This window comes from Gallus gallus, chromosome 3, assembly GCF_016699485.2.
Source record: "Gallus gallus isolate bGalGal1 chromosome 3, bGalGal1.mat.broiler.GRCg7b, whole genome shotgun sequence".
Taxonomy (NCBI): Eukaryota; Metazoa; Chordata; class Aves; order Galliformes; family Phasianidae; genus Gallus; species Gallus gallus.
The window spans coordinates 89,511,963-89,527,535 of NC_052534.1; the positions used below are offsets into that span (position 1 = coordinate 89,511,963).

At 36.5% G+C, this 15,573-nt stretch overlaps 1 protein-coding gene across 2 annotated transcripts in view; it reads left to right on the forward strand.

Moving 5' to 3' along the window:
- Positions 1–15,573, forward strand: part of CSMD1 (CUB and Sushi multiple domains 1) — a 1,033,500-nt gene that overhangs the window by 688,021 nt on the left and 329,906 nt on the right. The window lies entirely within an intron of this gene.

Here is a 15,573-nt window from a genome sequence, read left to right on the forward strand (position 1 = left end):
GGACAGAATCAAGCAAACACATTGGGTTCTATTTAGAAGAAAAGGAGTATTTGTTGATTTAGGGGGAGAAAATTTTTCAACATGATGTGCCCTTCCACTGAAATGGCAATGTATCAGATTATTCAGTTCTTTACAAAAAATAAAAACTTCAAATGCAATGGTTTTTTTTCAGTTCAATATAAACAGAAAGAACACCCCAGAAAAATGCCAAATTCCCTATATTTTCTGTTATATCTCTGCATACTTAAAGAATAAGGGAATATATAATGCTCTGGCTTGGATGTATGCTTCTGTCATATAAACTGAACTCCTTGGGGAAGAGGGATGAAATTACTTTGTCATGTATCAAAGTTTAATACACACGATGGTTATAAAAATGTTTAATTCTAAAAAGTTTTAATCTAACAGAAAATAATTGCATCTCCATAAGTCCATAGCATTCTGCTAATGCAGGCATTTATTTGATTTCTGTCACCTCACTGTCACAACATTTTCTGCTTTGGGCTCCTAACATGAAAGAAATTCTCTTGCATAAGCAAAAGAGATGTTTGAAAAATGTATGTGTATTTTCCCCAGTTTAATGCTTTTGAACGGAACTTCTGATGCTCAACATCTCTGCTAGAGGAGCTATAAATTCAGTGAATTATCAAATTAACACTAGCAAAAAAACCAAACGAGTATGTTTTCTTAAAACTGATATTTCATATGGCATATATTATTTTATTCAGGATGCTTTTTTATTGCTACATCAGCTTTTCCTTCACGTTTTTGAAGTCAAATGGGGAACCTCTTTCATATGGAGAAGTCACGTTTCTTTCATGATTTAACCAGGCCTAGTTTCAGAAGTCTGAAAATGCACCTGCAGTACAGAATAGCAAAGATTAAAATAAAATCCTTTGTCATAAACCCCAAGTACTTACATTAAGATTAAAATACAGCATGAAGCAACACCACCTGCTTGGACTTGACTGTGTTGTATCTATGAAGTAGATGCAAGTTAAAAATTACTTAAAATTAAGCACTTAACGTGTATTTTGTTGTTATTGTTGTTTCTTTTCTTCTTTTTTTTTTTTTAATCCAGTCACATTAATCATACTCTGGTCTAGTTCTGAGCAGATGTCAGCAAGTATAAGATGGGCTTTTTCATGACAGGATTTTTAGCAGAGACTGGGCTTTTATCTCATTTCCCTTTTGCTATAAAGACAGAACATGCTTTAATTTACAGTCAGGTACATGATAAAATCATTTTTCTCTTTTTCAGTGTTTCAGCTCTTATTCTTCCATGCTTTCTTTTATGTATGGCATCAGGGTTGATTGTCTTAATGGCAGCACCTGTCCTATTGTGTTTCAGCTTGTGACCAAAACAGCATTGATAACAAACCAGTGTTTTAGCAATGCTTGCACAGCATCAAGAACTTTTTCTCCCTATTTTTCTTGCTTTGCCCCTCCAAGAAGTAGGCTGGGGTCAGCAAGAGCTAGGGAGGGGAAGCAGCTGAATTAACTAAAGGGATATTCTCTGCCCTATAACATCATGTTCAGTAATAAAAACTGATGGTAGTATTTCCATGTAGCCTTCAGATGCAAACTGACTGGGCACTGGTCTGCTGGTGGGAGGTAGCAAATGATTGCCTTTTCATCACTTGTTGTTTTTTTTTTTTTTTTTCCTTCACTTATTGAACTGTTTTTCTCAACCAAAAAGTTTTTACTTATTTTTGCTCTTCTCATTTTCTCCCTGTCCTGCTGCGAGGGAAGTGGAGTAAGTGAGTGAGTGAGTGGCTGGTGGATACTTAAGATGCTGGCAGGGATCCACCTACCGAAATGTAGAAACATTTCAGTAACAAATAATGTTATCAAATTAAATAGTCTCCGCTAAGTCTCTTTGTTCTTTCCATTCTACAGCCCTGTTATCTCATCATTGTTTCCCCATTAAGTCATTACCCAGTCATTTCTCAGCCTCAGATTCTGCCCAGTGAATGCCAGTCTCCCTCTCTCTTATTCCTTCATTACTGCAATTGATTAATATCCCTCTTGCATTTCACTCTCCAGCTCTCATTTATGATTATCCGTCTCTCTGTATTCTGTTTGCCATTCTGTTCCCTACTTATCTCCCTATTGTTTTATCTGTAGGTAGTGTCTTTTGTTCCTCCGATACTTGTATGAGGCAGCTTGATTTTCCTCTCAGGATGAACTTGGTAGATGGAGAGTCAGTGGTTGTATAGGACAGAGCAGCTCTCAGCTTAGTACCCAGTCCAGTTGTGTCTACAAGTGGCAAGTGCTGCAGGGATAGCGCACTTCACAATCTTTTATGTATTGTTATATTTGACATTTATTTGGGATGTACTTGCCTAAAACCTGTTTCTGTAGATCTCCTTGAATTACTGTTTCCCAAAGGCCTCTGATTTGGCCATTTCTAGTAGATTTGGGAAAAGGAAAAGGCACATCATTGATATAAAGGTTACTTCTGCAACAAATACAAGTTTGATCTTTCAAATTATGGGGATGCTAATGCATTCCATGAAAAAAGTCTTCTTCTTCTTTTTTTTTTTTTTTTTTTTATGTGGGAAATTGGATTTTTCCCATGGCTCTGTCAGAAATGAAGGAGCTGAATGGAGATCAATAATTTCTATTTAAGAACATTTAAGCAAGAATGAATAAATCCAAGTTATACTCGTGAAAAGAAAACAATCTAAGCTCTAACAGCCACTGTTTGATAAAGATACATACAAAATAAGGAAGAATTTTAAAATGACAGTGCTTAGCAACTTAAAAATAGTCGAAAGCCGTAGCCCTACCTGTAATACAGATTTGTTCTTTGTTGCTGTTTTGCCATCCACATAAAATCCTTCCATAACATTTATAATTAGATATTACTAACTCAGGCTTTGGAGATATATTCTACAACTTCACTGATGAAATGCTGAAATATTCAAGGTAAGAGTGACACATTTATGAGCTAAAGCTGTGGACACTCCAAATTCATTTTTGAGGAAACTGATAAAGTGTAGACTGAGGAACAAAGGAAAGACTGCATATTTCCTTGAATGTTTTTCTTTGGAATGTAAGAAGTGGAAAGATAAGCTCAGCATATAAATTGCAGGACTAAAGACAGAACAAAATGAAACGTGGGATGCCCAGGGAGGTGGTGGAACCACTATCCCTGGAGATGTTCAAGAAACATTTAGATGTTGTACTGAGGGACATGGTTTAGTGTGAAATATTGGTGACAGGGGGACGGATGGACTGCGTGATTGTAGAAGTCTTTTCCAACCCCAGTGATTCAATTATTCTATGTAATCATTGTTTTCAGTTTGCTGTTTAAAATACAAAAATTGTGTTTACAACAATTCTCCATTTTATATAAGTGCATATAAATGTAAAAGTTTTAATTTCATACTAATTTTCAATGAGTATAACATATGCAACCATTTCTACAAGCTCTTAAACAGCCTTCATTCTCTCTGGTAAAGAGGTATTTAGGCTATTTAAGTTGGTATGGAGATACAAGAGAATGTGACACACTTTATTTTGGTTACTTTGCTGCCTATTTCTATGCCATTTTCTCATTATTGCAGATTAATTGATGAGTTCTTTGGTAAAAACGTTGCTTTTAGTAAGCACCCATTTTGTTAGCCAGAATTTGCCTACCCCCTAGAATCCTGATGAGTTTTTCTCTCTTCGAGTTTTTTTTTCTGCTTCCTGCTGGCTCAGTGTGGGATAAGCATTGAAGAGCTTTCTGAACAGCACATTTAGCTGGAAATAACAGAAAGTGTAGAATAGAGAGGAAATCTCTATCTTTCTTGATAAAGAAATTAATGTGGTAAAAATGTAAAAAGAGGAAAAGTGATGATAAATCAGGTTAAAGTTGACAAGAGTTTTTGGATGAAAGTTAAAGAAAAAGAGATGTTAAATAGACACGCCATGTTTGTTTCTAACTGCAAGATTATTAATACTTTAGGCTTTAAATGCTATTCTGTAACAACTAATGGAAAGTGCCCATATGCTGCTACACACTAGGCAACTAAAGCTTGTAAGCAAAAAATGCTTGGCAGAAGAGACAACTATATCCAGTTAGCTGGAATTGACTTACATAGTTGAAATTTTCCAGTACTATGCGAGCCATTTTGAATCTCGTATCAAAGATTATATGCATTGAATACATAAGCACTAATCCTATTAAATTATTCAGATAATTGGAGCATTATCTGAAATTTCTAATCTGATCTAGAAGTAAAGATTTAAATCCCATTTATTATGGGGCATTTTAAATGCAAAATAATGACTGTTATGATGATAGGTAAAAAAAAAGGCATAGCAGCTTCTCACAAAAAAAAGAATTACACCTCACTAAGTAACTTGTTTTTATTAGTGCCATATATATATAAAACAATTTCACAGTTCTCATTGAATTATATTTACTTTTCATGAAAATGTTAATCCTAGTCCTGATTCTTCATATTTCTAGTAGTGTGTTCTTCATGTCTGTGACTAGTTCTGCATAATGATGTCAAGAGAGACTGTGTTAAGAAGCGCAGGAAAATTCCAGCTTATATTTTGTATTTCACTCTTCTAGTTCAGTTCTTGTAGAGCCAGAATGAAGATTTTGCAGAAGTAGTTATATATTACCATGCAAGTTAAACTATATATTGAGCAAAATGCATCATCTTGCTCTACCTCAGCAGTATATTTCTCCTGCCTGTACAATAAAAGCTCTCAGCACATTCCCTCTTGTTGAAAGATTTTTAATGAATAATATCTCAACAAGATTTCATGGATGCCACGAGTCACAGCCACTTTCTACTGGAGTAGCAAAATCAGTCTTAAAGCAGGTGGAATGTCTTTAAGACTCTGTAAAACAGAATTCAATGAAAATTATAAATATTAATGTTAAAAGCTGGTATACAGATGTAAATCTGCATCAGTTTAGCATGTAGCCTAGTATGAGTAATTCTTTACAGACACAGAAAAAAAAATCTTACAGTTTAATTTGAGGAGAATTCCTTATAGGATGTAAGAGTCAAGTTGCAACACATTGAAGAGTGAAAAAACTTATAAGAAAAATCTGTAAAAAATATTGTTTTTAATACAAACAAAATAATATAATTTCCATTTATATTATTATAAAGTTGTGGTTAAATTATTCTTGATAAGACTTGAATTTTGAAAATTAAGCACAAATCCATTTTAGAGCAGAAATCCAAAAACTTATTCTCTGAAAGTTACAGAGCACAGAAAAGAGGAGCTTAGTCTGGCCAGTGGTAAATAGCCCTATCTGTGGCATTGTAATAATCTCTAATTTGAACAATATATTTCAGATAAATGTAAATAAAGCAAATATGTTAGTTACACATACATTTTAGAAATTCATTATTAAAGGTTTTAAGCTTGTGGTCTTAAAAAGCCTTGTCAGATTTCATTTCATACTCTTTTAACTGGGAGGAAGAAAAAAAAAAAAACAACAACAAAAAAACAACTGACATAAAAACTTAATTATAAAGGCTTGAATGGTTGTACAGCTCTTTAGAATTCCCTGTAGGTAAAGGGTTTCACACCATTACTTGTAACTGCTTAGCTGAGGAAAGGTAACAACTTTCTATCCAGAAGTAACAAGGCATTTGAGACCTCATGAAACAATATATGTGCAAAATATGTGATCCTTGCTTCTCACCATTTGTGCCCTCACTGTAACGAAGCAGAGAAGAGCAGGCTCAGTCTTTTAATCCAGTAGCAGTGACATCGGAGATACATAGCATGTTTGCAGCAGAACAAGAAAACTGAGAAATTAAAGAAAATAGCACTGACAGCAAGAATCTCTCCTTAAATTTGCATGTCTGTATTTTTCTCAAGGTATAACATTTCATCTGAGAAAGATAGAAATAGAGAAGAAAAATACTAATCAAGAGGTTAAAACAAAAAAGCCCACAACAATGTCGTGTCTACATCCATATTTTTTAACAGTTCCTTAGATAAGTCTTTGTTGATTCTTCTTTTGGAAAAGAAAAAGGTCAGCAAAAATTTATTGTGTTGTTTGTACAATTCTAATTAGCACACAAAAGATCTATTCAACAGGGGGAAACAAAGTGATTAATATTGTATGACAATCATATAATGGTTCCTTATTTTAAATATATAAGGATTAATAAATGTTATACAAAAGAGGTAGAAATATCTAGTATTAGATTCCTTTCACAGAATTTAAAAGTACAAAGGTGATTTAAAATCTTTCTTGTTAATGATGTTTGGATTAGAAAGATGACTTTGCATAATGATAAATTTATGATGAATCAGAGTTGCTAAGGTCTCTGTAATGCTCTATAATGGCTGTAGAGCTTGAATGACTGTAGTGATGTGTACTACAGTTACGTTTCATTACTTTTCATCAAACTGAAATTTCCCACTTCTTGTTGCACCTGGAATATCGGATCTTTTACCTGCATAAGCTATTCCAGTTGCTTCAAAATTTTAATTGTCATTCTCGAGACAAGAGGAAATACTTAGGTGCCCTACCTCGTGAAGGAATGCCCTAACCAGTAAGCCAGAGCCATAGAGTACTCATTTTCAGACCTAGAGGTAAGAAATAGAAAAAGATTTAAAGAATCCTGTTCCAGAATTGCTATCAGCCTAATAGCTAAGGCAGTAATATAACACAAATTAGAGGTATCTGATCAAGTCAGAGGAAGAAATTGAACAGTTTTGTTGTTGTTGTTGTTCTTTTTCCTGAGTAAGTAGTTCCACCACTAACCCTACAGAGTCACAAAATCATAGGGGTTGGAAGGGACCTGAGGAGATCACCAAGTACAACCCCTGCTAAGCAGGTACCCTACAATATGTCACACAGGTAAGTGTCCAGATGGATCTTGAGTATTTCCATAGAAGAAGACTTCACAACCCCTCTGGGCTAACTGTTCCAGTGCCCCATTGCCCTTACCATAAAGGAGTTCTTCTGCCTGTTAATATGGAATTTCCAGTGTTCAAGTTTTGGGCCATTGCTCCTTGCCCTATCACTGCACACCACCAAGAAGAGCCTCACCTCATCCACTTGCCTCCCACCTCCCTTCGGATATTTATAAACATTGATCAGATCCCCTCTCCCTCTTCTTTTGACCAGGCTGATCAGACCCAGGCTACTCAGCCCTTAATCAAGGGCTTAATCATTTTTGTGGCTCTCCACTGGACTCTTTCTAGAAGATCCCAGTCTTTTTTGAACTGCAGAGCCCAGAATTGGACACAGCATTCTAAATGTGGCCTCACCAGTACAGACTAGAGGGGGAGGGTCCCCTCCTTTGACCTGCTGGCCATACTCTTTTTAATGCAGCCCAGGATACCATTGGCCTTCTTAGCTGCAAAGCCACATGGCTGGCTCATGGCCAACCTGTTGTCAATCAAGACCCCCAGGTCCTTCTCCTCAGAGCCCCTCTCCAGCAGGTCATCCCCTAACCTGTACTGGTGCATGTGGTTATTCCTGCCTACATGCAGGACTCCACACATGTTAAACCTCGTCTGGTTCCTCACTGCCAAACTCTCCAGTCTGTCCAGGTCAACCCTATAGGAACTGAGCAATACTACCTTCTGCTATGTATTATGAATGATAAAAAGCCATTTTGTATATATCGCAAGTTCACCTTTAACAATTTTATGGTTAATTTTGTAAAAAAGAAAAAAAAAAAAGAAGACAACAGAATAGTTCAGTGTTAAGATTCTATCGCAGTGCTCAGTGATTCAGACTTGCATTTAAACATGAATAATTTCCATGATCTTAGCATCCACACTACTTGCCATCTTTTATTTCATCAGTCTCAGAAGTGGAACTGTGGGGCTTGCAAAAGTTTGTTAATGTCTTAAGCAAATAACAAGATGGTCTGAACTATCACTGAATGTGGTACAATCTGAGAGTTTTCAGAGCCTCTGAAAGCTGTTTACAGCCTGATGAAGTATGAGATGCCACATTTTGGATTGCACTGAAGCAAGGCAGGAAGTGTACTCCAGAACTGGATTTTTAAAGTCTGCATTAGAATGTACATGTATATGGGAACTGTTGAGTCACTGCCTGATTGAGCACCTGGGGAAAGGACCCATTCAACCCTGGGACCACAGGTAAAGGCAATTCACCTGTGTGACTGAAAGGGGGTGGAGCCTGGCTGCACTTCTCTTAGACCTCATTTAAGGGCTGATTGCCACTGGGGAAGGGTATCTTCCTGGAGTTCCCTCTTTGGGGAGGCTTTCCCCTGCAAACCTGGGATCTTCTGATATGGGTGAGCAATCTTCTTCCCTTCCTATATAGTGCCTCTCTGTTGTGCTAATCCTTTCATCGCCCACCTTTGTTGTAATGCCTTTCCTGTTGTATTAATCTCTCTAATTGCTACAACGTGTTTATAATTTAGGTAATTGGTGTGTATAGTTTATGTCTTTTTGTTAAGTCTCTAGGCTAGCTTGAAAGATAACTTCAATTCAGAAGTATGGGGCTTTGGTTAAGAACTTTCATCCAGCTCACTTGGAGCACTGACATCATGGCCTATGCCTTTGTAATAGGCTTTGCTGACGTGCTTTATCCAGTAATAAATGGTAATAATTATAATAAGCCATGGACATTAAAATTCAAAGGGAAGTTTACCTTTTTTAAAATCAAAAATGTCTGTTTAATTTTGAGATGTCTCTAGCATAAATCCAATCCAGGTGTTTCCTCTTCTATCTTATACACATAGAAGGAAAAAACAAACAAAAAACACTTAAATTCTGCTAGCTTTAGATTTAGATCAGTCAAAATTTTTCTCTCAGTACACAAATAAAAATTTATTTTATCAGAATTCTTTATGCGGGTAAAATGCTCCTGCAGAGAATACATGCAAACATCAGTGCATGAATTTAGAGTAGTCAATGTGTTGCTTTTTTTCAGCATCCTCTTGGGCTTAGCTCTGTTACCTTGTTCTGTGTACTAAAATCTAGTAACAAATATTGGTGGGGAAGCAAGCTCTTTGTGCAGACGAGAAATGACTCATAAAACTGTTGTAGACAACACTGCTGAGCTCTCCAGGTCATAACACGGACGGTTAGGGTGAAGTCTAAGCTCTATTGCAAACAACTGTAACAGCATAGATATCTTTCAATGTCAAAGAAACAGAAACTCATTTTAAATCTTGCCATATGTTGTAAGAATACATTTAATTCTCAGTTATCTTTATCAGTAACATTTCTACGTACTCTGAATAGGCATAAACTGAAATGGATCTAGAGGTTAATTATGAGCTGCTCTGTATTTCTTCCTGGCAGTAACCTCATAAAGGTACTCTAATAGAGTTGCACGAACATGACATGTTTCATTTCATTGCATGTATAACTTCAAATAGACTGTTTTCAAAATTCAACTTTAAAAGATAGCCCTTCTTCAAATTACTTACTTTTTTGTGGCTTTCCTTTTGGTCTCATCACATAGCCTCACGAGAAAGTTAAAAATACCAGTCTTCAGATGTGTTCTTTTTACTGTAGAAGTTATTTCCTGTGCTAATACTTGCTGTTATCCTTGTTTGCTTGCATTCCTTCATCTTTCTCTTCATCTTTTCCTGATAGCAGACTTCAGTAAAATCTTTATTTGCCATCTTCCTCACCTGCATGTATGACTTGGGGAATGATGTTCACATTTATTTGTGTGCCTTTGCAATTGGATGTGGAATAATTCTACGGTAGCTCAGAAAACTCTTCCAAGCAGGGAAGGAGAAAGCTCTTGGCTGTGTGAATTATGTGAACTCTACTAGCTTGAATAGTATTTCCACATTTTATTGTAGCCATTCAAAATACTTATTCATGAAATCTGCTTAACGGCTCAGTATTGAGTGGCTGCTTTTCTTATGTGTTGGATGCCTGTCCTCCACTTAACTTCCATAAATATTTGTACTAAGAAATATCCAGTAGATTGGTTATTTTTGTTTCTTAAACTATCTTTGTCAAGAAACACTTATGAGTCATTGACTTCAGCCTTCTTATTCTGTCTCTATTCTGATTTTTTTTTTTTTTTTTTTAAGGGATGTGTTTTTGACCAGTTCCAGTTTTGTAGTGATATATATTTTGGTGGTCTTTCTGTTGCAGGCAGTTCTCCTAGTATGAATATATAGTGTGCACAGATTATTTTTTTTTTTTTATAGCTAGTAAATAATTAGGGTAAATAATTTGCTGTTGCCTGATAAACTCTGCTATTTCTTTTCCTTCTGCATCTTATTTCTATTTTTTTGATTGTGCACCTAGAATTGGTCAATAGTACTTCTTCTTTACCTTTGAGTGCCACATTCATTCACATTTTATTACAGAAAAATGTGTAACTGCTATAATTTCAAAATGACATCAAATCATAACGCTCTGTGGGAGGTTTAGTGAGTTTCTATGGAGCAGAACTGTTTCTGTTATGTTTTTGCAATTAATGAAGAGAAGCCACAATAAAATGAGACCAGTGTGGGTAATAAAATTTCTTCTACCTGTGTATTAACTCAGTAATATTGCTCTTCTGAAAGATATGTTCTTGAGGTGCTGAATTAAAAAGGAGACGATTGTGAAATTGAGGATCAGTATATGACACTGAGTGAAGGTCACAACATTCTCCCGTTTCATGGTCACTGGTATTTTCAAGTTAAGATAAGGACATGAGCCTGTAAGAAACAGCAGTAATACTTTTTAATTTGAAGCAGTACAGTCAAACCAGCAGAGTAAAGGTATTCTCAAATAATAGGCTGTTAGCATAATTTGCTACTGCCTTTGATGACCCAATTTCAAGCCTTTTTGAAAAGGACACCGTAAAACTCTTTCATCTTTGAATAGAGGACTGGGATAGCACATTCTCACACTTAGTGTCTATTTTTGGTTACTGTTTTGAAGCCAGGGGTCAGAGGAATGGCTTTTACCACTGATTCCTTAAAATGTAGATATTGCACCTACGTAAGCTATTGCTCAATTAGATGACATGTAGCATGGTACAGAATGTCTTTGCTTCTTCCTTTACTTTTGACTAGTTTATTGAAGTAGAGTAAGATAATAATCTAAGATTTTTCTGCTCAATTTATCAAAAAAGATGAAAAAATCTTAATGCCATTGTGCTGAGTTGTGCTAATCCCTATTGTGAATTAGTGGTCAGTTTTAATTTCTTAACATTGGATCTAAAACAAATAATTTTTTGTTTTAAAAAGTCAATTGCTCCATTTGTACAAATGGATTTATCGTAGTTACAGCAACAATCTAATAACTAGCCCTGTTTTATTCAATTTAAATGAAATTAGAATTGTCTTTATTGGGACCAATATAATTTAACATCTTTCCAATCTTGTTCAGTGTCTTCACTGATGACCTTAATGAGGGGATAGCATCCACCCTCAAAAAAATTTGCTATTGATACAAAGCTGGGAGGAATGGCTGACACACAAGAAGGGTGTGATGCCATTCAGTGAGACCTGGGCAGTGGAACCAGATGAGGTTTAACAAGAACATGTGTATAGTCTTGCACCTGGGAAGGAATAACCGCAAGTCTCAGTACAGGTTGGGGGATGACCTGCTGGAGAGGAGCTCTGCGTTAAAGGACTTGGGGGTCCTGATGGGCGGCAGGTTGGCCATGAGCCAGCAGCGTGCCTTGGTGGCTAAGAAAGCCAGTGGTATCCTGGGATGCATTAAAAAGAGCATGGCCAGCAGATCAAGGGAGGTGATCATTCCCTTGTACTCTGTGCTGGTCAGGCCTCACCTGGAGTACTGTGTCCAGTTCTGGGCTCCCTGGTGCAAAACAAACAAGGATCTCCTGGAGAGCGTACAGTGGAGGGCAACAAAGATGATAAAGGGCCTGGAGAACCTCTCTTCTGAGGAAAGGCTCAGTGACCTGGATCTGTTCAGCCTTGAGAAAAAAAAGACTCAGAGATAATCTTACTAATGTTTATAAATATCTTAAATGTGAGAGTCAAAGGGATGTGGCCAGCTTCTTTTCAGTGGTCTGTGGGGACAGGACAAGGGAAAATGCCCATAAACTGGAGTACAGAAATATGCGAAGGAACTTCTTAATAGTGAGGGTGATGGAGCAGTGGAACAGGGTGCCCAGTGGGGTTCTCCTTCTCTGGAGATACTCAATACCTGCCTGGACACCTACCTATGCAGCTGACTGTAGAGGGGTATGCTTTGCAGAGCAGTTGCACTCAGTGATCTTTAGAGATCCTTTCCAGCCCCTACAATTCTGTGATCTTTGTCAGTGACATGGATAGCAGGACTGAGAGCAGCAAGTTTGTGGATGACAGCAAGTTGAGTTCTGTAGTCAAAATGCTGGATGGAAGGGATGCCATCCAGATGGACCTTTAGAGGCCTGAGAGGTGGGTCCATGTAAAATTAATGAAGTTTTACACGGCCAAGTGCAAGGGCAAGGTCCTGCACCTAGGTCAGGGCAATATCAAGCACCAATACAGTCTGGGTGGAAAATGGATTAAGAGCAGCCCTGAGAAGGACTTGAAAGTACTGGCTGATTTAAAACAGAATGTGAGCCAGCAGTGTCTGCTTGCAGCCCAGAAAGCCAATTATGTCCTGATCTGCATCAAAAGAACAATGATCAGCGAGTTGGGGGAGATGATTTTCTCCCTCCGCTCTGCACTTGTGAAAAATGCCAGCTGAAGTACTGTGTTCATCTCTGGGACTCCCAGCTGTTGGACCAAGTTCACAGTGCCATGAGAATAACCAGAGAGCTAGAGGACTTTTCCTTTTTTCTCTTTGCCATGCACCATAAATAAAAGCTTGTCAAAAGAGGCAGCACTCACAAAAATACTGTTAAATGTATGTTCCTAGATGTAAACAATGTCTGGAGGAGCAGCAGCAGATTTATGGAATAGGAATCTATGACAGTGCAAACTGAAAATCTCTGAATATTAAGCTAAAAAATCAAATAATAAGCAGGTGTCCAGACAAAGATTAACTGTTAGTCACTAATATTTTGTGACTTTGGTTAACTTATTTTTAAGACATGAAAAATATTTTTTTTCTTATAAAGTAAATAAAAAAATGAAAACACTTCTGCAAAACACTTTCAGTAGTTCAACTGCTTTGCCTCTTTGCCAAAAGTCTGAGGTCTTTTACTTAATTACTATAGGGATATATACATATATATTTAAAATTTTCACGCTTGATTTATAAAATCTATCTTAAAAACATGGATAGGAAAGTGTATTTTTTTTTTCTGCTAGACACTTTTTCTATACAGCTTTCTTTTGTGCCATTATGTTTTACGGATGCATCATACCTAAAATACTTAAAGCTTGTTTCATTATATCATTTCAAAAGTACATTTTCATGATCAGGAATTTCTGGATCTGTCTTCACCTTTTTAAGTTTTTAAGTTTTTTTTTCCCCATTTATTTCACTTGTTCACGTGATATTTCAACTTTATCTCTCTCTCTTTTAATGACTGGAGGGAAAAAAAAGTTTTCATTTAGTAAAGTACTTCTAAAATCATAATACAAAGTATATTTACTTGGAAATCAAAGACTTTATTATTTTATTTTTGTAAGCTACACTAATTGAGGCTTGTTTAAAAAAATATATATACATCCTTTCTGGTGACCAAGGCAATGCTGTGAGTGTTGCACAATAAGACACGGGGAAATACTTCCATAAGCAGATAAAACTGCATCACTTCTGTAACTCATAAGTTTTGATTTCTTTTAAAATTCTATTCCTAAATTGTTTAACAAATAGGCTCAGAGGTAAGTAGGCTGAGAAACTGCTTTAGGCTTTTCGATGGTGGAGCCTAGAATCTTATTTTTGAACATGAATTATAAAGTTACTGATTGTAATAGCTTGAAGAAACAAATTCCACACCATATTCATGCTCAGCATAGGAAGGGCTTTAATGCTACCTCCTGAATATAAAGTTGTACACACCATGAGACATTCCTGCATTGCCTACATGAGGTAGGAAATGAGAATCAGAAAATAGCTTTTGAATAAATTTCTGAAAGGTGACAACCAGATAAATACGATTTGCTTTTTCTGTTCTCGTTTCCCGCTTCCATAGGTTCCAAGGACTGCTCCAAAAGTAATGCCTCCTATTTTATTTTGATGGCCCAAAATGTCAGAGGCAGATGTTAGTGGTATGCCAGTAGAGGTTAAACCTTCTCACCAATATTCCATTGCATTTTGTTGACATGTGACAGACAGCAGGAGATGGGAAGTCTGCTAAAATGGTGTCTGACATGGAAGTGTATAGGAACAGCAAGGGTGTGGAATTGAATTCCTCCATGGGAAAATGTTCCACCGACTGACATTAATAAATGCTTGCTGAATATTTATGGAGACCGAAGAGTCAATGTGAGCATAGTGAGGCAGTGAGTGGTGTGTTTCAACAGTGGGGACAGTGATGTGAAAGACAAGCCCTGCTCCAAACAGTTCCATGCACAGCTGTCGCACCACAAAAAGAAGAGCCACTTCATCAGCTCGTTCATGTGCGAATTGACTAATGGTGATGAGTATGTTAAAAAATAGTGTATTGTTGTTGGGAAATTGCTATATTAAACAGCTATATTGGGTTCATTGTATCTGTTTTAATATCCATGGAAAGAAATATGAGGCATTAGTTTTGGAACAAGTAAAATAAATTTAAGTACTAATGGGCTGAAAGAGTCTGAGCCTGTGCAGATATTCTCAAATAGTAGCTTAAAAGCTGTTTCAAAAGCAGATAGTGTTATACTGGGATTCAGTGTGGATGGCAGTCAACCAGCTGGACCAGCATTTTTGGATAAGCAGTATTGACAGTCCTTTCATTAGGAAATACTAAATGGAATTCAGTGCTTTTCCAGAAAGTCTAATGAGAAAGATATATACACACACATATTTGTATAGCTTTATGACGTTCACAAGACTCTGAAATGCTCAGATTACTTGGACCAGTAAAAGTGAACTTGAAGATTCAATTTTGGGTCATTTTGAATGGTAATTACCAAGATAAAAAAGAATTTGTATGATAATGAATATCATGTTCATGTTTTCCTTGCTGGCAGGACAAGATACTGTAGTAAAATGATTACTAACTAGCAGCAAGAATTTCTCAATGCCTGGCAGGTACCAATTTGATCTTGATGATAAGTAAATATATATTCATCAATGTTTGTTATGCTATATGATAAACATTGGACAGGAAAGCATCTAATGAGGTTAGTTAACTCTGACAGGGAAGAAGCATTGTTCCCATTTAGTATTTAATACTTAGAATGGGAAAGTATAAATTTGTACAGAAGGCCAAGACCTATCTATCTAGGGTATCTAAATACTTTTTTTTTTCTTTAAACATTGAAGAAGGGTGTCTGGGATGATCCTAAATAATTTTAGGTACAGATTTGTTGAATTAGGAAAATTATTATTCTATCTTTATATAGTGAGGGAGACTTTGCACTTACCAGAATGTTATTTGTAAGGTTGGTGGCACTTCTTAATATGGCTCTCATTTAAATGCTTAAAGTTAGTTAGGCTGAATGCAGGCCAAAGGCTTTTGTGCAAGTTTACCGGATAATCTGCACGGAATGGAATGGATTTTTGAACATCATCATTCCAGTATTCCAGTTCTGGACCATCTCCTCT